The 24,983-nt window shown below is 33.3% G+C and overlaps 1 protein-coding gene and 1 long non-coding RNA gene across 27 annotated transcripts in view; one reads left to right on the top strand and one right to left on the bottom strand.

The window, feature by feature from the left end:
• MBD5 (methyl-CpG binding domain protein 5) overlaps nucleotides 1–24,983 on the bottom strand; it is a 435,430-nt gene that overhangs the window by 318,799 nt on the left and 91,648 nt on the right. The window lies entirely within an intron of this gene.
• LOC144291831 (uncharacterized) lies at nucleotides 1,876–15,032 on the top strand. Of its 5 annotated transcripts, none has more exons than XR_013359404.1 (7): nucleotides 1,876–2,005; nucleotides 6,893–7,066; nucleotides 9,330–9,430; nucleotides 10,561–10,604; nucleotides 10,934–10,991; nucleotides 11,207–11,314; nucleotides 12,129–15,031. It is a non-coding gene; the product is annotated as an uncharacterized LOC144291831 (long non-coding RNA). The 5 variants fall into 5 exon arrangements; XR_013359407.1 differs by lacking the exon at nucleotides 10,934–10,991 and adding an exon at nucleotides 2,642–2,701 and having other exon boundaries at nucleotides 1,897–2,005; nucleotides 12,129–15,032; XR_013359403.1 differs by lacking the exon at nucleotides 10,934–10,991.

Genomic DNA, 24,983 nt, shown 5'->3' with positions numbered 1-24,983 from the left:
TGAAATCTCACTTTCACTCCTGCATAACTTTCTCAAAGATTTGTTTGGGAACTGTCTCATGCTTAGTCATCCTCCAAATATGATTTTTATGAGCAAAAGCAGTTAGCTATTTTTGTGTTATGCAAGATGGGAAAAGATATATGAGTATTCCTTTTTAAGCAACATAATTTGATTTTTATGCTTATTCAATATTAAAAAAGCAGTTCATTTTTACATTTTAGAATTGCCATATGGATATATTTCACTGAAGATCCATTCCTATTGAAAGCCTGGAGAACTTTTGTTTACAATAAGAGGTAGAGCAACAGAGGATAATTTATACATTGTCTATGTATTTTTTATTTCCATTCCAGTTTTTAAACAGTAGACTTTGAACAGCAGACTAAGTAGACATAGTCTCTAGAAAAATAAAACCTGAAAGAGCAGATTCTAAAAAATCACCATAATGCACATAAAAATTCTCTTTTCATAATCCTCTAATAATAGTTTTGACTATTTATTGAGTACTTTCAACGTACCAGGCATTGTCCTGTGGAATATCTCATTTAATCCCCGTAACAGATATATGAGCAAGCATAATTATTCCCACTTTACTAAGTGAGGAAACAAAGATGGAGAGATCACCTGGGCAGAGTCTTAGCTCAAGTCTAACTCCAAAGTCCTTTTATCTAAAATAATGTAAAGTTATTATCAAACACATTTAACTTTAAGATGACAATGTGCAAAGTAGTCATTAATAAATAGAACCCAAAGAGCAATGAACACACGTAGTCATTAGTAAATAGTATCCCAAAGAGCAACGCACGCACGGGCACATGCTGAAAAGATACAATAATATCTCATTCATCTGGAACCATCAAGGAATCAGAAGCTTTAAGTGAAGGAGATTTTTCTAGATAATTAAAACATACCACTTTCTCAATATTTAAAATATTTAAGGACATTTTTCTACATACAAATAATATATTTTCCTATATTCTTAACAGAATGAACTTCGAAAAACTTAACTTTTCATGATAATGCAGGCTTATTCTTATGAAAATTGGGATCTCTTCCGGTTAACAAATTCAGTAAATGTGCTATAATTATAGTGATGTCTTCAGCTGTCAACGCATGTGGTGCTATTTGCCCTTACTGTAAAAGGACCTGGATTGCTTTGTGATTCCTTAAATATTTTCTAATATTTTCCTATTTTCTCTTATTAGTTGGCTACTATAAGCATGCCTACCTCTGCCCAGTATGTTCCTTAGAGAAAAATCCCTAAACAATTGCAGGTTGGGATACAGAAAAACAAGCTAATTTTTCAACCCTCCTAATAACTTCTGTCCTCTTTTCTGTCTATTCACTCAACAAATATTATGTGGATATTTTAGGTGCTAGGCACTGTGTTAGATGCTGGTTAAAATTAAATTTTATGTTATAATAACCATGAAAATGACTGATAAACAATTCCTCTATAATATTAATCTTGTGCCTTTGGGACACATAGCTCAACAATATATCGAGTACCCTATACAGCAAGAGAGCAGCTACCAGACAGGATAAATTTATAAAGTCTCCACTTAGGTCTTATACTTCTGGAGTGGAAAGAAGATGCTGTCTCCTAGGTAGAATGACATTGTGATACTGTAAAAGGTGCATGTGAAGGCTTTCAAGCAGAGGAGACCCAAATAAGATTCAAGTAAGATAAAGGCATCTGGGTAAACAAGAGCAGAGAGAGAGAAAGAGAGAGAAGAAACCATTAAACCTATGATTATAATTATATACTGATAGATTATATTGAAAGAATATGATCATAAGGCAGAAGTCACTTGCCCTGGCCTGTGAGATCCCTGGACTACAGGGCCCCACCCCCACAGCCTTTATTCAGTCTTAGATTCTCCCTCGGAATGCTTTATTAAGTCATTCAGCTGATGCTGACAGTCCAGGATCCACATTTTGTTCAATACCATATTGTATGACACTGGAGTAAAAATAGTATCAATATTGCACTTGAAAAATAAAGGTAAGATTTTATATAAAATGGAAAAAGAAAATGGTTGTGGTAGTTCAGGTATGACCCAGGCACAGGTTTGGGTGCAGTGTTGCTCAGTATGGTTCACTTAAAATCTATAAAATAATCACCTACAGTGCTTATTAGTAAAACATGGATTCCTCAGCCTTATCCCAGATCTAGTGAATTAGAGAAACGGGACCCTAAGCCCCCAAATCCTCATTTTTAAGAAACTTATGTCTAAGAATCTAAAAATCATCTTTTATAATAAACAGCTATAACTGGAAGGCACATCAGAAATAAAATTCTCTTACAAGTTAAAACAGATTTCTATCTTAACTATATATAAAGGCCATTCTTTTGTTCATTCGTCAATGATTTATGGAATACTCATTACATGTCATATAGTGTATCTAGATGTTGTTAATATAAAGATGACCAAGAGACAGCCCCTGAAATCAAAAGGCTCAGTCTAATGTTTGTAAGGATAGTAAAGTTAAGTCTTTTCACCTAAATTCTAATTAATTTCTATTATAGAACATGAACATGTGATCATTTTAGTTAGTTAATATACCTTGACCATAAATTGTCTTTAAGAAAAAAGTAACAAAATAAGTCCTTTTGAATGAACTCTATACCGCATTTTAGGACAAAGAACTTCTCATTCATCTCTTATTATGAGATAGTACTGAAGAATGCAGTTTTTAGGTAAGTGAAGTTCACTTATAAAGCAACTAAACTATTTCGACTCCAATCACTTTGGTGAGCTTTCTAAAACTTAATACATATTACCCAGTCTTTCCAACCTTGCCCACGCCAATCATTAACCATTATGAAGTGAGTAAATTCCTGCAGCATGCTACATGAGAAAGAGCTGGATAGCAAATTTAAGTATGCAATTTAGCAGGCCCATCCTTGGAACTTTTGATTGAAGATTCACATTTAACAGCATTAATTTCTGTCTTAATACATACGCTTGTCTTTCTTGATCAGGAATTTCTAGAGCAAATTTTGTTTGTATTACATACCTCATGTTTTCTGTTAGACAATCTCAAATAAGCATTTTATTTATTTTTTTTTTTTTTTTTATTTTTTTTTTTTAATTTTTTTATTTTTTTTTTATTTATGATAGTCACAGAGAGAGAGAGAGAGAGAGAGAGGCAGAGACACAGGCAGAGGGAGAATAGGCTCCATGCACCGGGAGCCCGACGTGGGATTCGATCCAGGGTCTCCAGGATCGCGCCCCGGGCCAAAGGCAGGCGCCAAACCGCTGCGCCACCCAGGGATCCCAAGCATTTTAAATTTGTTGAAAATTTCATGATTATTTCTAGATGTTTGTATGGTAACAAACAGAAATATCCCTGTCAAATTAGCATATTGCATATACTAAGCAATATATCAGAAACAATTTTGCATGGTTTCAGTGACAATGTTCATCATTTACTGTATCAGTCTACAAAATGACGATATTCTAGAGGCATCTGAGGTATAGAGGATCACTGCTATACTGTGTCAACTTGAAGAAGTACAGTGCTTCTAACATACTAAAGAGGAAGAATTGGGAGCTACAGAAGAAATCAGAAGATAAGGTTTATTTAATCAATCTAGCTAAAACTTAACATTTTGCCAAGATTGTGTATTAATATTTTTAAAAATAGTAATAATGGTTATAGTCTTCTCTTTTAGGACAAAAAGCATGGGCTTTGCCCAGAAATAAACCCACGCTTATATGGTCAATTAATCTACAACAAAAGAGGCATGAATATACAATGGGGAGAAGACAGTTTCTTCAACAAATGGTGTTCAGAACACTAGACAGCTACATACAAAAGAATGAAATTGGACCACTTTCTTACACATATACACACAATAATAAACTCAAAATGGACTGAAGATCTCAATGGGAGACCTGAAACTGTAAAACTCATAGGAGAAGACATCGGTAGTCATTTTTTTTGACATCAGCCATCACAACATTTTTCTAGATATGGCTCCTGAGGCAAGGGAAACAAAAGCAAAAAAGACTAGTTGGGGACTACACCTAAATAAAAAGCTTTTTGCACAGCAAAGGAAATTACCAAAAGAAAGAGACAACCCACTGAGTGGGGGAAAGTTTTTGCAATATACCCAATACAGATTCATATCCAAAATATGTAAGAATTTATACAATAAAAAAAACCCCACCCAAACCCAAGTAATCTGATTTTTAAAAGGCAAAAGGACCTGAATAGACATTTTTCTAAAGAAGACATACTCATGGCAAACAATGAAAAGATGTTCAACATCACTATACAAGGAAACGCAAATCAAAAACACAATGAGACATCACCTCATATCTATCAGAAGGGCTAGAATCAAAAAGATAAGAAATAATAAGTGTTGGTGAAGATGTGGAGTAAAAGAAACCCTCATGCACTATTGGTGAGAATGCAAATTGGTCCAGCAACTGTAGAAAACAGCATGGAGGTTTTTCAAAAAATTAAAAATAGAAATACCACATGACCCAGTGATTCCACTCTTAGGTATTTACCCAAAGAAAATGAAAACACTAACTTGAAAAGACGTATGCACTCCTACGTTTATTGCATCATTCTTTACGATAGCCAGGTATCCATTGATAGATGAATGGATAGAGAAGATATATATCTTCTTTAGATAAAATAGGATATAAAGATATATAAAATGGAATATTACTCAGCCATAAAAAGAATAAGATCCTGCCCTTTGTAACAACAAGAGTGGACACAGAAAGTATACTGCTAAGTGAAATAAGACAGACAAAGATAAATACTATATAATTTCATTTATATGGGGAATCTGAAAAACAAAACAAATACCATGGAATTTAATTTATAAGGGGAATCTAAAAAAACAAAACAAAAAGCAGAAAATGACCCATAAGTACAAAGAACTGACGTTGCCAGAGGGATGGTGGGGGGCAGCTGCAGAATGGGTGAAGGGGAGTGGGAGATATAGGCTTCCAGGTATGGAAAGAATAACTCTTGGACATAAAAGTTGCAGCATAAGGAATATTGTCTATGACATTATAATAGTGTTGTATGATGACAGATACACTTGTGATTAGCACAGCATAATGTAGACTTGTTGAATCACTATATTGTATAAGTGTAACTAATGCTACATTGTCTATCAACTGTACTTCAATTAAAAAAATGTGGGGTGCTTGGGTGGCTCAGTCCCTTAAGAGTCGGCCTTTGGTTCAGGTTATGATCTCAGGGTCCTGACAGGCTCCATGCTCAGCAGGGAGTCTGCTTCTCCCTCTTCCTTTGGCCCTCCCCCTCCCACCTCCTGCTTCTGTATGCATGCTCTCTCTCAAATAAATAAATGCATAAATAAAAAAATAAATAAATGCATGAGATTTGAAACTATTTTTTCCTAATATGTTTAGAGACTTTGTTTCTAGATCCATGGTTCTATAACAAAGTTATTTCAAAGCCTAAAAATGCCACTGAAATGTCTTCAATGCCACAAAATTACTTAAATTTGAAAGCTGTATTTGAATCACAAACTTTTCAACAGTGGAAAAAATCTTATTAATCCGAAAAATTTTAGAAGTGTCAATTAGGGAGGTAGTCCAAATTTCAAAATGATACTTACTCTATAGATAGAAGTTAGTACAGAAAGTAAAAAGAATTTAAAGTTTCATATTATTTAACAATAAATTAAATATGAATACCATATTCTACAAATAACTATTCAATGATGCAGTAAAATATATTTATAATGTCTGAGTTGTCAGATTTTGTAGTGTACAGCCACAAAAAGGTGGATGTAGAACTAATGAGTCTTTCTCCCAAATTTCAATGATCATCATTTGCTTAAAACTTAGCAATTAAATGTTCCTTTTTGCTGATACTCAGTGATATTTTAAATACACTGACAACCTTTTTCTTTTTTTTTAAATATTTTATTTATTTATTCATGAGAGACAGAGAGAGAGGCAGAGACACAGGCAGAGGGAGAAGCAGGCTCCATGCAGGGAGTCCGATGCAGGACTCGATCTCAGGACCCCAGGATCATGGCCTGAGCCAAAGGCAGAAGCTCACTGCGGAGCCACCCAGGTGTCCCAACCTTCTTCTTCTTCTTCTTTTTTTTTTTTAATTCGTTTATTTTAGAGAGAGGAAGGGGAAGGGCAGGGGGAAAGGGACAGAGAATCTCAAACAGACTCTCTACTGAGAGTGGAGGCCCAAGCTGAAATGGAGAGCAGAACGCCCCAACTGACAAAGCCACCAGGGACCCCCGACAACCTTCATTATACAATGTATCAGCTGTATTTTCCACTGGGTCTATCTTTTTGGACATAGGACTATGATTTGGGTCACTATTTTGGTTAAGAAGTTCCTTAAGTTTCCTTCAGCCATAGTTTGCATTCCATTTTCTTGATAAGGACTGTTAACAGTTCTTTACTGCTTTTAATTCTTCTGTAGTGTAAGATCTTTAAAATTGAGGTTGGATGAGTAAAGGCATTTTGGAGACTATTATAAAACTGACAAAAGGCAATATGAAATGCCAGCCTAAAGAAATAGAGCTAAAGATTCAACTTTTATGAGATCAAAATTTTGCGCTACACCTTAAATTGTGCTGATAGGAAACATTCAATCTGATGCCAGAATTTCTTTCTTAAAAAAACAAGAACTGTGCTGGTATAATAAATAGAATAAATGCAAACATTTTATACACACAGAGAATCCACTAATTTAAAATAATCTTTTATTAAGACACAAGTGGAAGTGTAGCTTTATATATTTGCTGCTGGTAGAGGAGTGTTCAGATATTTAGAATGCCTTGGCAATACATGAATGTATGTATATGACTGTGTGTATGTATATGAAAAGTTATACATTACGTTTTTGTGCTGATTGTCATTTTCAATTACAGAGCAAGGTGGTATAAAAGAAAAAGGACAAACCCACGAAGGAAGAACTTGGGATTTAGTTTCTGCTCTAAGCCTACTTAATGTATGACGTTAGACAATTGTTTGTCACTGAACTTCAGGATAGCAGTACTTTTTCTACCAAAAACACACAGTTCTTGTAAGGATTCATAATATAGGTATTGTATATATTATATTTACGTAAAGCAATATACGTAGACATGCTTTTTAAAGTATGGTTTTTCAAGTAAGATGTCACAAAAATGTATTACTGATAATTAAGTACTAAAGTTTGGAAAATCATTTTATTTATTCTTAATGTAAGAAGCATTCAATAAACCCTATAGTATAAGTCATATTCTCTTTCTCACTGTCCTTCAACTAAGTGCATTCTGACATGCTTTTTTGAGTAAGGAATGTGTTGTACATGTGACTGCCATCCATCACACAGTCATGTTGGATAAGAGACTGTCAACTGCTATTGAAGTATAATTAGCTAGGGGAAAAAGATGGTATTATCATTGTCCCTATTATTAAAATAGCCCAGGGTAGAGGTCTCCTCTTAATGCTATAATTTATACAATTCATGCAATATAATTCATACATTCAGTGAAATGTAAATACAAAGGATTGCCTTGCCTGTTTTTTTTACTTTGGGTGTGTGTGGAGCATGGGATAAAGAAGCACCTGGGATATAAAGTACTGACTGTATAGTGAGAGACAGCATAAACACTCTGGTTATCAATATAGAATGTAATATTTAGCCATCTAATAACTAAAATTACATTTCTCTACTCAAAACCTTTAGTAATTTTCCCTTTCTAAGGTACCTACGTCTTGACCTACAATTCTCAATACCCAGGTTGGGTACTTAACAAATCCCTTGAACAGATTTTTATTTTAGTTACTGCTTCCTCTTTGGATGGCTAAAAACGGAAGAAAGCATGTACTTGTAATGCCAACACATTTTTCGTTTCCTTTTAAGCCAGTCATGTAGCTTGCTAAATTTCTTTTTACTTTCACTTTCAGCATAGCAAAAAACTGGTCATAGTCAATCTTTAAAAAATATTTGGAAACATTTTAAAAAGATTTCACAGCATGATTCATTCTTTCAATATTTACTGGCCTATTAAGTGGCAGCTACTTGCTACCTACACAGTCCCAGACCTTAAGCAAGCCTAATACAAGAGATAGAAAAATTAATAAGGCATCTGCAGTAAAATATGATAAATGTTGAAAGGAGCTAAGCATAGAGGGCTATTGAGCTATGCTGGAGGCATCTTGGAGGTTAAAGAATGTCTTCCAAGATGACACCAAAGTGGGGTCCTGAAGTCTGAAACGGGAAAGTGAAAATTCAGAAAGGGTATTTCAAGCAAAGCGAACAGCGTAAGAATTTACATCCTACATTACATGTCTGTCACGATCACATTTACCTTTTAGAAAGCTGATTATAATTGCAATATAGGGAATGGACTTGAATAAAGCAGAAACAATGTATTAACCAACTATTCCATTTTCATAATATATGCAAATTCACAATATAGCTTACAAGAACTTATATAAGATGAAATAAACACAACATTTAAGATAGAAATATAATGTTCATTAAGCCATGTTTGGTAATAGTAAAAAAATTAAAAATAAAAAAAATTCTCCCCAAACCATTAAACACAACAAAAAACCCTAATATATAAAGAAATGATTAAAAAATTATGAAATGCCACAAAGAGAAAGAATTAATTATTATAGTTTCATTGCCTCTAAGATGCTAGAACTGGTAAAATATAACCTGTATTCAGAGATGTCAAAAAAATACCTCTTAGATTGATGAAGCATACTAATTATATATATATATATGTATATATATATATGCTTATATATATAAATTTCTGTTTCAAAAAACATCTTAAATTTAAAAAGCATGTTTTAATAGTATATGTATATACCACATCACATCACAAATTTGACCAGTTATAAGCTATTGACATGCATGTGAATGTGTGTGCACACAAACTCACATACCCTCTGAAGCAAAGTATGTAACACACAACAAGAGAAATTTTTACAGGTTATTTTTTACCGTAATTTAATGGAATTACATGCCAAAAATTTGTATTTGTATATACAGAGAGATATAGAGATATGTACATATGGAAAGAATATTATAGAGCATAAAACTCATATAGGTGATACTCGTTTGCCACATAGTTCCTCCAGTAATGTGATTAAGATGAAAATAATGTGGGTGGAAGAAAACAGAGGTACATATGGTGAGGGTAGGTGAATGTAAATTGGAAAGACTAGGGGAAGTTAAAGAGACATCTGTGATGTGTGCAGTGTTTGAGGAATGCATATAAAAACTAATAATGGGAATTGAAATAAGTATTTCTAAAATATGGTTCATGAAGTCTAAGACAAAATGTTTTTAAAAATTTATTTAAGCTTCACAGATTGCTCTTTGACCTCGATCATAGTGCAGGACTGAATCATGTGAGCTGTGATTTATAAGAACTGTTTCTATCAATGGGAAAATTAGAATCAAAGTAAGTGTTTGGGGAATGATTAATTTTATTCACTTATTTAAAAAATCCATTGAACTTATATACATCAATTGTAAGACATAACTTTAGAAACATTAAAATGTGAAAACTTTTGCATTTGAAATGGTAGGAATGCAGTAATGCTTGCATGTGCAAGAGAAATGATTAGAAAGATGCAAGAGAAACATAATATTTACTACTTAGGGAAAAATACAGTCAGGAGAGGGGCATTCACTTTTATCTCTTAAAACTCTTTCAGTAATTTAAAAAAATAACATAATGCATTACTCATGAAAGTAGAGCTTTGGTTAAAAAAAAACAAAAAACAAAAAAGATCACCAGAGACATTTGTGTTAATGGATATCACTGAAGTGATCTGTCCTTTGTCTTGGATTCTTCACTCTTTTGAGTTCCTACTCTTCTAAGTGTTCTATCCAATCTCCTTCACTGGGTTCCCTTCTATTGCCCAATTTTACATGTTACCCTATATTTCAATTTTTAGCAGTCTTCTTCCTGCACATACCTCCCTTGGAGACATTACCTATCTTAATGGCATCAGCTCTTATTATATGTTCCTCAGACTTTACCTCTCACATGTGAATCGTAGATAAATAAAACTAGAAATAGTCTATAACTAGTTGTCTGATGGACATTTCTAAGTGGATATCCCATAGTCAACAAACAACATATTTAAACACAACCCATTTTATTCATTCTCATTCCTTCTTTGACAATTGCCTTACATCTTGGGTAATGAATCATAAAGTTTCATGCCAGAAACTTCACAGTTACTTCTGACTCCTATCCTTTTTACAAGGTCCCAATCTAGGAAGTTATCAGTCAACAAAAAATGTTGAATTTACACCTACATTGTTTCACTCAGTGGCCTGCTTTCAAAGTCCTATAGCTTGCACACATCTCTCGTTTAGATTATAATAGCTTTCTGAGTTCTCTCTTTCTAATCTCTCTATGTCAATTCATATTAAAGTCACTTTCCTAAAACACAGTAAGCCCATTCAGTTAATACTCTTGTAACTTAAAAATTTGAAAAAAACTTCCACACTATTAAGCTCAAAACTCGTTTTTAATATTTCCACAAATATTTAACAAATACTTATTATGTGTCTGTATAGGCGACAAATTGGAGAAAGACTTCAAAAAACCATTGGAACTAAAGGTAAAAACTAAAGAGAAGAGCAGTGCTTGATGAGACCACAAAATTGCATATTCTTAGCTATTACTACATTTCACCCAACCCTCTAATGCCCACCCCCATCTGTCTATCCTTAGTCTTCTCTGCTTTCAGCCAACTCATTCAGCTCATAGATGGCCTCTTGTATTCACCTCTTCTTCAAGAGATTAAGAGATATAGAATAGTAAGCATAGCTTTAAAGGTGATGAAAATGGCTAAGAATAAACTCTATATAACATTTAAGAGTTTACAAAGGCTGCTTTAACATTCACTGCACTTAACATTAATTATTGACCATTTTACTTGAGATTTAGAGTCTAACATAGCATAGTTCACTGATCACAAACAAAAGACAGTCAACCTAATGAATAGGTAAGCCTAAATCTTATTTTCATCATATCATCTTAAAAAGTCAAAAAATAAAATACCTAATTTTGCAGTTGTTAGGAAACAAAGTGTTTGACATAACTGATTTTCTAAGTAACTGATATTTATCATTTCAAATGTTAAACTACAAAAAAATTTATTTTATTCTAAAATACAGGCATATCTCATTTAATCGCACTTTGCTTTATTGTTCTTTGCAGATATTGTGTTTCTTTCAAATTAAAGGTTTGTGGCAACCTTTCATCAAGCAAGTCTATGTCATTTTTCCAACAGCATTTGATCACTTCACGTCTCTGTCTCACATTTTGGTAATTGTCACAATATTTCAAATACTCTCATTATTATTATATTTTTTATTGTGATCTGTGACCAGTGATATTTGATGTTATTTTTGCATCGTTCTGGGGTGCCACAAACTATGTCCATACAAGATGGTGACCTTAATCAATAGATGTGTATGTTCTATCTCCACGCACCAGCTGCTCCCTCATCTCTCTCTCTTTCTCTCTCTCCCCCCTCAGATCTCCTTATTTCCTGAAATTCAACAATAATGACATTAGGCCAATTAATAACCCTACAATGGCCTCTAGGTGTTCAAGTGAAAAGAGTCACATGTGCATCACTTTCAATCAAAAGCTGGAAGTGATTAAGCTTAGTAAAGAAGGCATGTCAAAAGCCAAGATATGCCAAAAGCTAAACCTCTTACGCCAAACAGTTAGCCAAACCATGAATGCAAAGGAAAAACCTTGAAGGAAATTAAAAGTGCTACTCTAGTGAACTCACAAATGATAAATAAAACAGCCTTATTGCTGCTATAAAGTTTTAGTGATCTGAACAAAAGATCAAACCAACTACCACATTCTCTTAAGCTTAAACCACAAGAAGGCCCTAACACTCCAATTCTACGAAGGCTAAGAGAGGTAAGGAAGCTGTAGAAGAAAAGTCTGAACGGGGCACCCGAGTGGCTCAGTGGATGAGCATCTGCCTTTGGCTCAGGTCATGATCCCGGGGTCCTGGGAAGGGGTCCAACAACAGGCTTCTCCCTCTGCCTGTATCCCTGGCCCCTCTCTCTGTGTCTCTCATGAATAAATAATTAAAACCTTTTTTTTTTTTTTTTTAAAGAAAAGTCTGAAGCTAGCAGATATTGGTTCATGAGGTTTAAGGAAAGCCTTTCCAACAACATAAAAGTGCAAGGTGAAGCAGCAAGTGCTGATGCAGAAGCTCCAAGTTATCCAGAAGATCTAGTTAAGAAAGTAATGATGGTAACTGCACTAAACAACAGATTTTCAAAGTAGACAAAACAGCCCTCTACTGAAAGAATCTGCTATCTAGGATTTTCATAACTAAAAAAGAGAAGTCAGTGCCTGGATTTAAAGCTTCAAAGAACAGGCTAACTCTTTTGTTGGGGGCTAATGCAGCTTGTGACTTTAAGTTGAAGCTAATGCTCACTCACCATTCAGAAAATCCTAGGGCCCTTAAGAATTATGCTAAATCCACTTTGCCTGTGCTCAAAAATGGAACAAAGAAGCCTGAATGATAGCACATTTGTTTACAATATGGCTTACTGAATATTTTAACCCCACAGTGGAGATCTACTGCTCAGAAAAAAGATTCCTTTCAAAATATTACTGCTCATTGACAATGCACCTGGTCAGAAAAGAGTTATGATGAAAACGTACAATGAGATTGATGTTTTCATGCTTGCTAATGCAATATCCATTCTGCAGCCCACGGATCAAGGAGTAATTTTGATTTTCAAGTTTTTAAAAAAAGACTTTCAAGTCTTTGATTTTTAAGCATTTAAGAAATACATTTAGTAAAGCTATAGCTGCCATAGACAGTGATTCTTTTGATGGGTCTGGGTAAACAGAAAACCTTCTGGAAAGGATTTGTCATCCTGGATGCCATTAAGAACATTCATGATTTATGGGGAGATAAAAAATATCAACATTAACATTAACAGGAGCTGGAAGAAGTTGATTCCATCGCCCATGGATGACTTGGAGGGGTTCAAGACTTCAGGGGAGGAAGTAACAGCAGATGTGGTAGGACTAGCAAGGGAACTAGAATTAGAAGTGAAACCTGAAGATGTAACTGAATTCCTGCAATCTCATGATAAAACTTTAACAGATGAGGAGTTGCTTCTTACAAGAGCAAAGAAAATGGGATAGAAATGGATGAGATAGAAACCGCTCCTGCTGAAGATTCTGTTAAGATTGTTAAAATTATAACAACGGATTTGGAATATTACATAAATTTAGTTGATTGTATAGTAGGGTTCGAAAGGATTGATTCCAATTTTGAAAGATGTTCTATTGTGAGTAAATGCTATCAAAAAGAATCTCACACTACAGAAAAATTGTTCATAAACGGTAGTGTCAATCACCGTGGTAAATTTTATTGTCTTTTTAAAGAAAACTGCCATAGCGATCCCAGCTTGCAACAACCACCACCCTGATCACTCAACAGCCATTCAATCTTGAGGCAAGATCCTCTACCAGCAAAAAGATTACAACTCATGGAAAGTTCAGACAATGGTCAGCATTTTTTAGCAATTCAGTATTTTTTTAATTAAGGTATATACACTGTTTTTTTTTAGATATAACCTTCATAAACTACAGTATAAACATAACCTTGATATGCACTAGAAAACCAAGAAACACATTTGACTCACTTTATTGCAATATTCACTTTACTGCGATGGTCTGGAACTGAACCCATATTATCCCCAAAGTATGCCTGTTTTTTATACATATTCCTACCTTCCTAAGTAGAAAAGCAAAGAAAAATTTTAACTTTACTCGTAATTCCAGCACATCCAAAATGATACCCTATAATAATATCATTTTGTATCTCTAATTGTTTTATTAGATTCCTCTTTAAATGGAGGTCGTTTCTTTTCTATTCAAATACTTTTATAAATCCCTATATTCGGGTATTGCTTCTTAGCTTTTTTGTTCTAAGAAACTAGAAAACTATGTTAAGAGTAGATCAAGTTAGTGAAGGTCTGAGGAGAAAAGGAGTTGCTGTAATACAAGAGCTTTGTGATAAGTATTTTCCGTGCTCTAGGTCTTTATATTATTTTACCTCAGTATTAGGAGTTGTACTCAAATGGCTACTTGTGCTAAAATTTATTTCCTATCAAAAGTGGGGAGGTCAGTTAAATATAAATTTTCCTAGGTAGCTAAAATGGGATTCAAATTTTATAAGATAAGAGTGAATCACATACAATTGTTCACAAGGAAATTAACATGCTGAAACTGAGGCTTTTATAGCTGACTCCAAAGAAATCCAAAGGATTTCATTTTGAAACTTCTTTTCAGATCTATATGTCTAACTCATAACAACAGGAAATAAGAAAACATTATGTCTTCTTTCTTTCAATTTACATCCAAAGGAATTCTCAGAATACAAAGTATTTTTTACTCTGATATAAAAAGCCTAGACACTCCTTTAAATTTTAGGATGTCCTTAATGAATCTAGTCTTTCATGGCAAGAAGTATTGCTTTCCACAGCTATTCATTCACATTCTCTAAAGAAGTAGTTTAGCTAAACTAAATATCAAAACTGGTTAAGATGCTCTGAAACTCTTTTACAGACATGGTACATGGCTTTTTAAAAGAAACATAATCTGAATAACTGAAGTCACCTGTAATAACAGGCAAGGCATAAACAAAATCAAACTAGCTTAAAAGCTTTCCAAAAATTAAACAAGGGTTTCTGAATCTTATGTAATTTTGTAGGTGCTAAGTATGTAGCCTTAGATAAATTTGCTTGAATAACCTTCTATCAAGAGGAATATGTGCATATCGTTGTAAAATCAAGAACAAAAATACACGGGCAGCCCGGGTGGCTCAGCATTTAGCACCTGACTTTGGCCCAGGGCATGATCCTGAAGACCTGGGATCGAGTCCCATGTCAGGCTCCTTGCATGGAGCCTGCTTCTCCCTCCTCCTGTGTCTCTGCCTCTCTCTCTCTCTCTCTCTCTCTCTCTCTCTCTCTCAGTGTCTCTCATTAATAAATAAATAAAATCTTTAAAAAAAGAAAAGAAAAATACAAAAAGAGTAAAGCTTTGAATAAAATATTTTTTTCTTAAAGAAATGCCTTCTACATGTTACACCTGTGAAAAACATATTGTGATTTTGTGCATAAATTATGCATACTCTTAATAACAACAGATATATTCGTGCTTACAATGGGGCCAACTATATTCTAAATGCTTTGCTTTTTAAATAGCTCAGTCTTTAAAAGGCCCTATAAGTTAGGTACTATAATAGTCAAACCCAGTTTTGCAGATAGGAAGTTCAGGTGCACAGAAGTTAAAGCTGTCCAAGGTCCCACAACGAGAAAGTAGAGGCATTGTTTAATAAATAGAAGAGCTGTTAATATAACGTAAAGATATCTTAGTATACTATATAGTATGAATTCTGAAATACAAAATGTTGAATACAGTGTAAAAATGGAGTAATGAACATTTTTAATTCAATAATTTAAACATCACATGAAACAAACTAGAAATAGAAGGGAAGTTCCTCAATCTGATAAAAGGCATCTATGAAAAACCCACAGCTGGGATCCCTGGGTGGCGCAGCGGTTTGGCGCCTGCCTTTGGCCCAGGGCGCGATCCTGGAGACCCGGGATCGAATCCCACGTCGGGCTCCCGGTACATGGAGCCTGCTTCTCCCTCTGCCTGTGTCTCTGCCCCTCTCTCTCTCTCTCTCTCTGTGTGACTGTCATAAATAAATAAAAATTAAAAAAAAAAAAAAAAAGAAAAACCCACAGCTATCATCATACATAATAGTGAGAGACTACATGCTTTCCCCCTTAAGATGAGGAACAAAATTTTCAGCACTTATATTCAGTATTGTACCAGGGTTTCTAGCCAGGGCAATTAAGGAAGAAAAAGAAAGAAAAGACAGTCAAGTCAAATTTGAAAAGAAAAAGTAAACTGATCTTTATTTACAGAGGACATGATATTATATAGAGAGAATCCTAAAGAATTATTAGAATAGAGGAGCTCAGTAAGGTATCAGGGTAAAAGACCTATATACAAAAGTCAATTGTATGTCAATACAATCTGAAAATGAAATTAAGAAAACAATTCTATTTACATTAGCATAAAACAGATAAAATTTTTTTAAAACTGTAAGACTTAAAGATTTGATAATACTGTTCTAAGATATTAAAGGAAACCCAAATTAGTTAAAGGATATGCTACATTTCTGAATCAAAAGACTTAACACTTTTAAGATGATAATATTCCTGAAAATGATCTATAGATTCAATACAATCTGTAAAAATTTCCAGCTGTTAATTGTATAGAATTGACACAATGATTAGGATTTCTTTTTTTTTTTTAAATTTTTTTTTTAATTTTTTTATTTATTTATGATAGTCACAGAGAGAGAGAGAGAGAGAGAGAGAGAGAGAGAGAGAGGCAGAGACACAGGCAGAGGGAGAAGCAGGCTCCATGCACCGGGAGCCCGATGTGGGATTCGATCCAGGGTCTCCAGGATCACGCCCTGGGCCAAGGGCAGGCGCCAAACCGCTGCGCCACCCAGGGATCCCAATGATTAGGATTTCACAGAGAAAGGCAGGAATAACCAAAACAGTCTTGCAAAAGAAGAACAAAGTTAGAGAATGTATACTTAACGTAATCAACATAATGTGGTACTGGCATAAGGATAGACAGACATGCAGATTAATAGAACAGAACTATGAGTCACAAAATAAACCCTTACATTTATGGTCATTTGGTTTTTGACAAAGAAATTAAGATCATTCACAGGAATAGAATTATCGTTTCAATAAATGGTGGTGGGTTCAACTGGAGATCCATATGAAAAATAACAAAACTGGACTCCTTCCTTACACCATATACAGATATTAACTTAAAACTGATCATAAACTTTAATGTAAGAGCTAAAACTATAGTACTCTTAACAGAAAACAGGAATAAAATATTTGTAACCTTAGGCAAAGCCTTCTTTAAATATGACACCAACAGCACAAGAAAAGAAAAAAAAATAATAAATTGGACTTCACCAAACTCAGGAACATTTGTGCTGTAGAGGATACCATCAAGAAAATGAAAAGATAATGTACAGGATGGGAGAAAATTTCTGTAAATCATGTAACTGATAAGGGACAACCCAAATGTCCATCAATTTGGTGAATGGATAAACAAAATGTGGTGTATCTATATATTGGGGTATTGTTTATCAATAAAAAGGAATGAAGTTTGGATACATACTATAACATGGATAATCTTCCAAACATCATGCTAAATGAAAAAGCCAATCACAAAAGACTACATATTATATGATTCCATTTGTATGAAATGTTCAGGATAGGCAAATCTATACAAAAAGATAGTAAATCTGTGATTTCTTAAAGTTTAGGAAGTGAGGGAGGCAACAGGGAGTGACCATTAATGGGTATGGATTACTGGGGAGTTAAGACATTCCAGAACTGACTGTTTTGTTACACATTTCTATGAATATATTTAAAGTCATTGAATTGTACACTTTGTTACTTTTAAAGATTTTATTTACTTATTTGAGAGTGTGTGTGTGAGAATGAGAAAGAGAGCATGAGCAGGCGGGAGGAGCAGAGAGAGAGGAGTAGACTTGCTATGGAGCAGAGAGCCGGAGAGGAAGTCGATCCCAGGACCCTGGGATCATGATCCGAGCCAAAGGCAGATGTCCAACCAACTGAGCCACCCAGGGGCCCCTGAATTAGGTGAAATACATGGTATAAATTTTATCTCCATAAAGCTGTTAAAATAGCTTAAATTCATTTTTTATCTTATTTTAACTACTTGTAGATAATATTTACCTAAGATGGTGACCTTGGGAAATGCTCTCTTTGTGAAAGAGAATAAAAAATTTAAATCCTTTTTGTCATGTGCTCAGTAGATTGACCAATACCAAGCAAGAGCAATTCTAGTATTCAACTATTTCAGATAAAATGGTTTAATATTAATCAATGTGAAGCTAAAATTATTAACTTTTAATTGTTTTTCTTGGAAATATAACTGATTTATAGCAATGATTTAATATGGGAAATTAATTCATTTTTGCAACTTGGAGACACATTATAAAACTAACTTATGTGATAGAATGAGACTATGTCACCCATCTTTTTAGTTAGTCCATTATCACAGAGATTCACACATTCTCTGTGGACATTTACTGAGTACTGATTATGAGCTTGGTATTGTGATAAGTGCTGGGTAAATGATGGTGACCTTTTTTGAGGCTATAGTGGAATACTGGTAATGCCTACTCTAATAGTAAGCAAAACAAGATACTTTATGGTGTTTTATGGTGAAATTTTCCCAGGACTGAGTCAACATTCTTTTTCCTGTGTGGTAAAGTAGATCCAAAAATCTTTTCTTAATATTTTTACTTCTTACTAAAGATCCAATATGCTATAGGCATAAATTCTTAATTATGATTTCATGGCTTTATTTTTTCTCTGTATATTAATTTGCACATCCACAAAACGGGGATAATTGAACCTACCTTATTAGGCTCTTATGAGAATTAAATGAGATATACATTTAAAGCACATAGATTATTGCCTATGTGCTCGAATAAAGACTCAGTAAACAATGATGGTAATGATGCTGATGGTAGTGGCAGTAGCAATGGTGATAATTTACATATAGGTATTCCTTTATCCCTATACAGAGGTGAATTCTATCTCCATCCAGGTCTGTGTTCTGGTTCAGATATCTATTTATTTATAAAAGTCCGTATTATTATCCTTTCTTCATCTGGTTTTCAAAAATAAATGGATATATACTGAAGTAGAAACTATGTACAACTGGTTTAAATCCAGCCACTATGCTATGTCTAGCTACAAAAACTGATACATAGGAAATTACTTGAAGGTCATGTAATTTGTCCATTCTTCTATATACTGTAAATTCTATGGTTGCATAAAACACAACTCTCAAAAGGTTACAAACTTGGACTATATATTTCTTAGCCTTTTGGAGAAATCCCATTTTTTTCATTGAAAAAGTAAAGAATAAATTGCCACAAAAATCTATTTATGCACTTGTTATTGCAATTCTGTAGAAGCTATAGCTATATACCTTTTCATCATAATCTATAAAGATGCTTTCACATTCTAGAAATTTTTTAGCTTCTATTTGAGTAATCATTTTATAAAAAAAACACTGAGAAAAATGATATTTATGGAAAATTATTGGTAAGCTATGTCTAAACTCTTTTAGGTACTTTTTAAAGATTTTATTTATTCATGAGAAACACACACACACAAAGAGAGAGAGAGAGAGAGAGAGAGAGGCAGAGACACAAACAGAGGGAGAAGCAGGCTCCATGCAGGGAGCCCAACGTGGGACTTGATCCTGGGGACCCCAGGATCACACCCTGGGCTGAAGGCGGTGCTAAACCATTGAGCCACCTGGGCTGCCCTAGGTACTATTTTTAAATAAACTTCCAACACCAGAAAGCTGTAAATTCAAATCTATATTATTGCCCATGAAGAGAAAATATACAAGAAACAGGAGAAGTCATTGAAATTTTCTAATTTTGTTTTTGGTTATATTTGAAAGGCATTATGTCCATAAAACAAGAATATACTATCATGGAAACAGAGCATTCAACAGTAAAACAGAAAAAAAAAAAAAAAAAGTTATACTAATCTACATATTCCCCTGGCACATGAAAGTTGGAATTTCTCAGATATACTCAACTGTTACTATTTATTTTTTTTTTTTTTTTTTTTTTTTTTTTTTTTTTTTTTTATTGGTGTTCAATTTACTAACATACAGAATAACACCCAGTGCCCGTCACCCATTCACTCCCACCCAACTGTTACTATTTAAACTCAGCTAATCTGATAGGCAATAGATTACATCTATTGTTATTTTTATTTATAATTCTTAGATATTTAGTTTTCAGATGTTTGTTGTTGGCAGAAAGCAATGATAAGATTCAGAGGTCTGGTAGGGCATTTCAAACCCAAATAAGAATTCTTTGGAGTCTGGCGGATATCACTGGCTCCTGATCAGTCACAGTGAAAACCTAAAATATATGGATATAAAAAGGACCCTAACATTTCCAATATGTCCCTTGGGGAAGGAGAGGATGAGTATACATACATTTAAAAATATTTTTTTTCAAATGGAGGTAGTATCTAAGTAGAGAAAATAAAAGTGATAAATATCTCTAAAACATAATATAGGAATTTTATATAATTAATTATATTTATTATAATTTCATAATCTTGCAGCAGTGATTTCCTTTCTTACCATGACATAACCAGAAATCACAAAAGACTGACACACTTGACTAAACAAAAATGTAAAAATTTAATGCAGTAAAATATATAAGATAAAGCCAAAAGACAAGATGAATTGGGAAGAAATATTTATATTTACAAAATAAACTAGCAAATATTCTTAGTATTAAAAAATTCTTCCATTAAATCAATGAAAAAGAAACTATCCAAAAGAAAAATAAAGAAAAGAAATGAATAGGAAATGCACTAAAGAAGGAAATTTAGAACTACAGAGATATTATTAGGTCTTCCTATGTGCCAGTGAACAATCACATAGCAGCTATCTTATATGAAATTCCTCCTTAGAAGAGGGTATAGAATTCTCAACAAAGTAGTTTCTAGATTCACATCAGTTTTATAGTAAGGTCAATTAGCTCACCAATGGTACACAGCACTTTAGTGGGAGAACCTGGGAATCAAAGTCTAATATCAGAGCTCAGAGTCTTACCATTGCTCTCTACCAATAACAAACAATTTCACTGTTGCAGGTGTACTAATTTTATGGAATTAATAATAAAGCACACAGATGCCTGTATGAGAAAGCAAGGGCACTCTCTAGTTGTAAAAGAAGAAAAGGAAATAATCTAAATAATTTTTAATAGGGAATTTGCTTACGAAAATACAGTATATCCATAACATGTAATATCATACAGAAATTAAAGTATATGGGATATAATATATGTAGCAATATAGGAAGATGTTAGAAATATGACATTTTTATAAAGCAACTTATAAAACAGAATTAGAATATGATCTCATTTGTGTAATTTTAAAAATTAAACATATTTGTAGATATATGTGTGTATACATTATATATATAAACTTAGAGATATCTCTAAGGAACACAATTCTAGATAGTAATTCTTATGTTCTGCTGTTTTATGTTTATATTACTGATTTTGTCTAAAATATATTAAGCTATTTCAGTACAGAGTACTTTTAAAAAGTAGTTGAAGAATATGCATCAGAAATTTTTAAATTTCAATCTTCTTGATCTACCTATTATATTTTTTTCAAAAGAAATTATGCTCAAAGATTTATTTCTTCAAAGACATCAGTGCACTAGTAAAATAAAAAATTTAAACTAACAATGGGAAGCTGTTTAAATAAGTCATGGCAAAACAGCACAATATTATACAGACATATGAAATAATAGTGCAGAAAAAACTATAGAACATGGATAGATGTTTGTTAATGAAAATGACAAGTAACAAAATGGCTTATACAATATGAATTCATTTAAAAAAGAAAAATCTCTAAAGAGAAATATATGGGAGGCTAAGCACCAAAATGATTATCTCTGGATAGTGTAAATACATGGGATTTTTATTTTCCTCTTCTATATTTTCTAAAAGAAATAAATATTACTTTGTAATAACAAAATTAGCTTAAAAGTAGAAAAAATAAAAATTGTGTGTTGTGATATGTTTATCATATGGTATACAGTCATCGTCAGATTATTCATAGAAGAAAAATGAGATAAAAAGCAAAATAATGGGCAATCATTTATTAATCCAGTTTCACTACTCCATCCCACTTTTCCTAGCACCCCTTTCCATGATGAAAATTGGCTGTTTACAACAGAATAAGGTGTATTTAGGCTACTCAAATCCTTTGCAAGAGGGGATGGTAGTGAAATGGTTCCTCTCTGCGTGCCATTTTAGGATTCTCTAAACCTCTAACAAAACTGGTGATGTCAACATTTTATTAGAGATTAGAAGCTGTTAACAGTAAATGCCAAAAATATCAACAGTACAAGTTTGAGAGTAGGTACTATAAATAAACAAAATAAAAAAAAAAAAAAGGTTTTACTGGGTAATATTCCCAGCGGATGAAAACACAACGTACTTGCCATTATCTAAGAGTTAAACTTTATGTACAAAAGGGAAGCACCAATTACCAGATCACTGACTGAATTATCATAAAATATAAGCAGCTGCAAGTCACATCATCTATTTTTCAAGCCCGACCTCACCTCAAACATTAGAGTTGGAAAGGATTTTTGTAATAAAATGAGCAAGCTTTTAAGGTAAGGTTTGAGAGTGAAAAGCTGCAATAATGGGGGCATTATTGATTCACTGCATGATGCAGAAGTGACATTGGCAATTCTTGTCTACATATCTTGTCTAATGAATTTTTCAGATTACCAAACACACCCAGATGTTTAGATGACCAAAGAAATACTTGAGTTTTAAAGAGAGTCGGTGGCAGAACTGGGTCTCCTCAGATTTGAGTTATATTGAAAGATTTTTCTTCAAGTTCAGCACTATAATAATAGACCAAATGAGACTGACAAGCCATAAACAGAATATGATGGGAATCGAATTTAAATAAAAATTAATATAGTTGAGTGGAAAAGTAAATAGATGATGACTCAACGATAAGCATTTTAAAAATTGTAAATCTGGTAAATAGCATTTTAGATTCCTTTTTTTTTTTTAAGATTTTATTTATTTATTTATGAGAGACAGAGAAGCAGAGACATAGGCAGAGGGAGAAGCAGGCTCCCTGCAAGGAGCCCAACGCAGGACTCAAAAACCAGGACCCTGGGACCATTACCTGAGCCAAAGGCAGACACTCAACCACTAAGCCACTCAGGTGCCCCTAGATTCTTTTTAAATTAAGTACTGGAAACCATGAATTGCAGAGAGGCTCATGTGGCAAGTCTTCATGCTTATTTTATTTTGCAACGTGAAAAATTCACAAAGACACATTCATTTTGCACCAAGTAGAAAGTATCTTTTACAAAGGTTTGTTAGGCCATTTTTGAAAGCATTTCAAGAAAAGCTAATAAAAAAGTATAGTTTTTTAAAGAAGGAAAAGAATATTGTAGTTCAGGATATTTATGACAGAACAAAACCTCCAATAAAAAATTTACATGTTGAGGAGATTCCTTGGGGAATAGGATTTCAGTAGAGACAGCGAAAGTTCTCATAAGTGCATGTGTACACACACATGCACAATTTCTTGTGAAAAAACATGAACTAAAACATACTGTTAGAGAGAAATTATTACTAAGGTGATACAGTTATGGGTATAAGATAGCTAAATTTAAGTTTTTTGACATTATATACAAAAGTTACTGAAAAGTTTCTCACTGCTGCAACTTTTTGAGAAACATCAAACTTAAGGAAAATTCCAAAAACAGTATCCCCATAGAATACTCAATTACCTTTCACCTAGTTTAATGATTTTTTAACCCCTTGCCACATCTGCACTTTCTGTCTTGAGTATCTGCTTGTGTGTGTGCATATCTATATATATACTTGTACCTTTTTTTGCTGAAACATTTGAGAGTTAGTTGTATAAAACGTGGTACCTGACCCATATATGCTTCAGTATGTACCTCCTAAGAACAATGATATTCTCTACACAGTTAAAATAACATAATTATGATATTCAGGACATTAAAAATTTATATTTAATATATAATTTACAATCTGCAATTAAATACGATATAATTTACAATCTGTATTTTGCCATTTGTCCCTAACGTATCCTAACCTTTTATTACTTTTGCCTTTTTTTTTTTTCAAATTAAGATTCAATCAATATTCATTCTGCTTTTATCTAAAGCAAATTCTCTAGTCCTGTTTAGTTTTCCACATTACTGACATTTTGGAGGAGTCTAGGTCATTTGTTTTTCAGAGTGTTCTTCAATTAGAATATTCTGGTTAATTCATCATGATTAGATTTAGATTAAACATTATTGGCAGGGCTACAACAAAAGTGGCAGCTTCTCCTTCTTAAGTGCATATTAGGAGACACCTGATGCCAGACTTTTACTGATGTTCTGAAGTTTAATTTGGTTAAGATGATATCTGCCAAATTTCTCCATTTCAAAGGCACCTCTTCCTTTCTAATTAATAAGTAATTTGTGAGGTGATACTCTGAGACCATGTGAATATCCCACTTGCAAACAGTCTTTTAGTCAATAATTTTAGCATCAATTGGTGACTGTTGCTTGAATCAGTTATTACAACGGTTGTAAATAAAGGTGATTTCCTATTTCTATTATTCTTTCTTTCTACATTTGTTAGCTGGCATTTTGTCTTCAAAGAAGTACTTTACATTCACCCTTCTAATTTCTTTTAGTTGTCAGTGTGGACTCACGGATTGCTATCTTTAATTCACTGTGTTATAATCCATTTCTATCATTATTTATTTTGATAGTCCAATTGTCCCAAATTTTTCCAGAGGGAGACCCTTTAAAGCTGGCTTTTATGCCCTTTGGATAGGTCTCCCCAGTTTTGAGTCTGTTCTAAAAAACACTTTAAAAATAATGAGTTATTTCAAAGCAGAGGTCAGTATTATTTCCACTAATAGAACCCTACTAGAAGTATTCCCTCCAAATTAGAAAATGGGAAAATTCCTCCCAGGAATAAAATAAGGATGTGAATTATTATCAATATTATTTTAAATGGTTTTGAATATTTTTATAAATGAAAAAAGGAAAAATAAACAATGATTTAATATAGCAGGAAAAGGTAAAATATTATTTTGATAAAATGATTGTATGCTATGAAATCTAAAAGAATCAGCACAGAAGTTATAGAACTAATGAGTTTAATACATTTTCCAGATATAAGTTAAATATACTAAAGTAATATTACCAAGTAATAACTAGCCAGAAAATATAAAGAAAAAAAGATTTCATTCCA

The sequence above is a fragment of the Canis aureus genome, chromosome 20, assembly GCF_053574225.1.
Source record: "Canis aureus isolate CA01 chromosome 20, VMU_Caureus_v.1.0, whole genome shotgun sequence".
In the NCBI taxonomy this organism is placed as follows: Eukaryota; Metazoa; Chordata; class Mammalia; order Carnivora; family Canidae; genus Canis; species Canis aureus.
The sequence above is the reverse complement of the archived record's forward strand: the minus strand, read 5'-3'. Positions and strand labels throughout refer to the sequence as shown.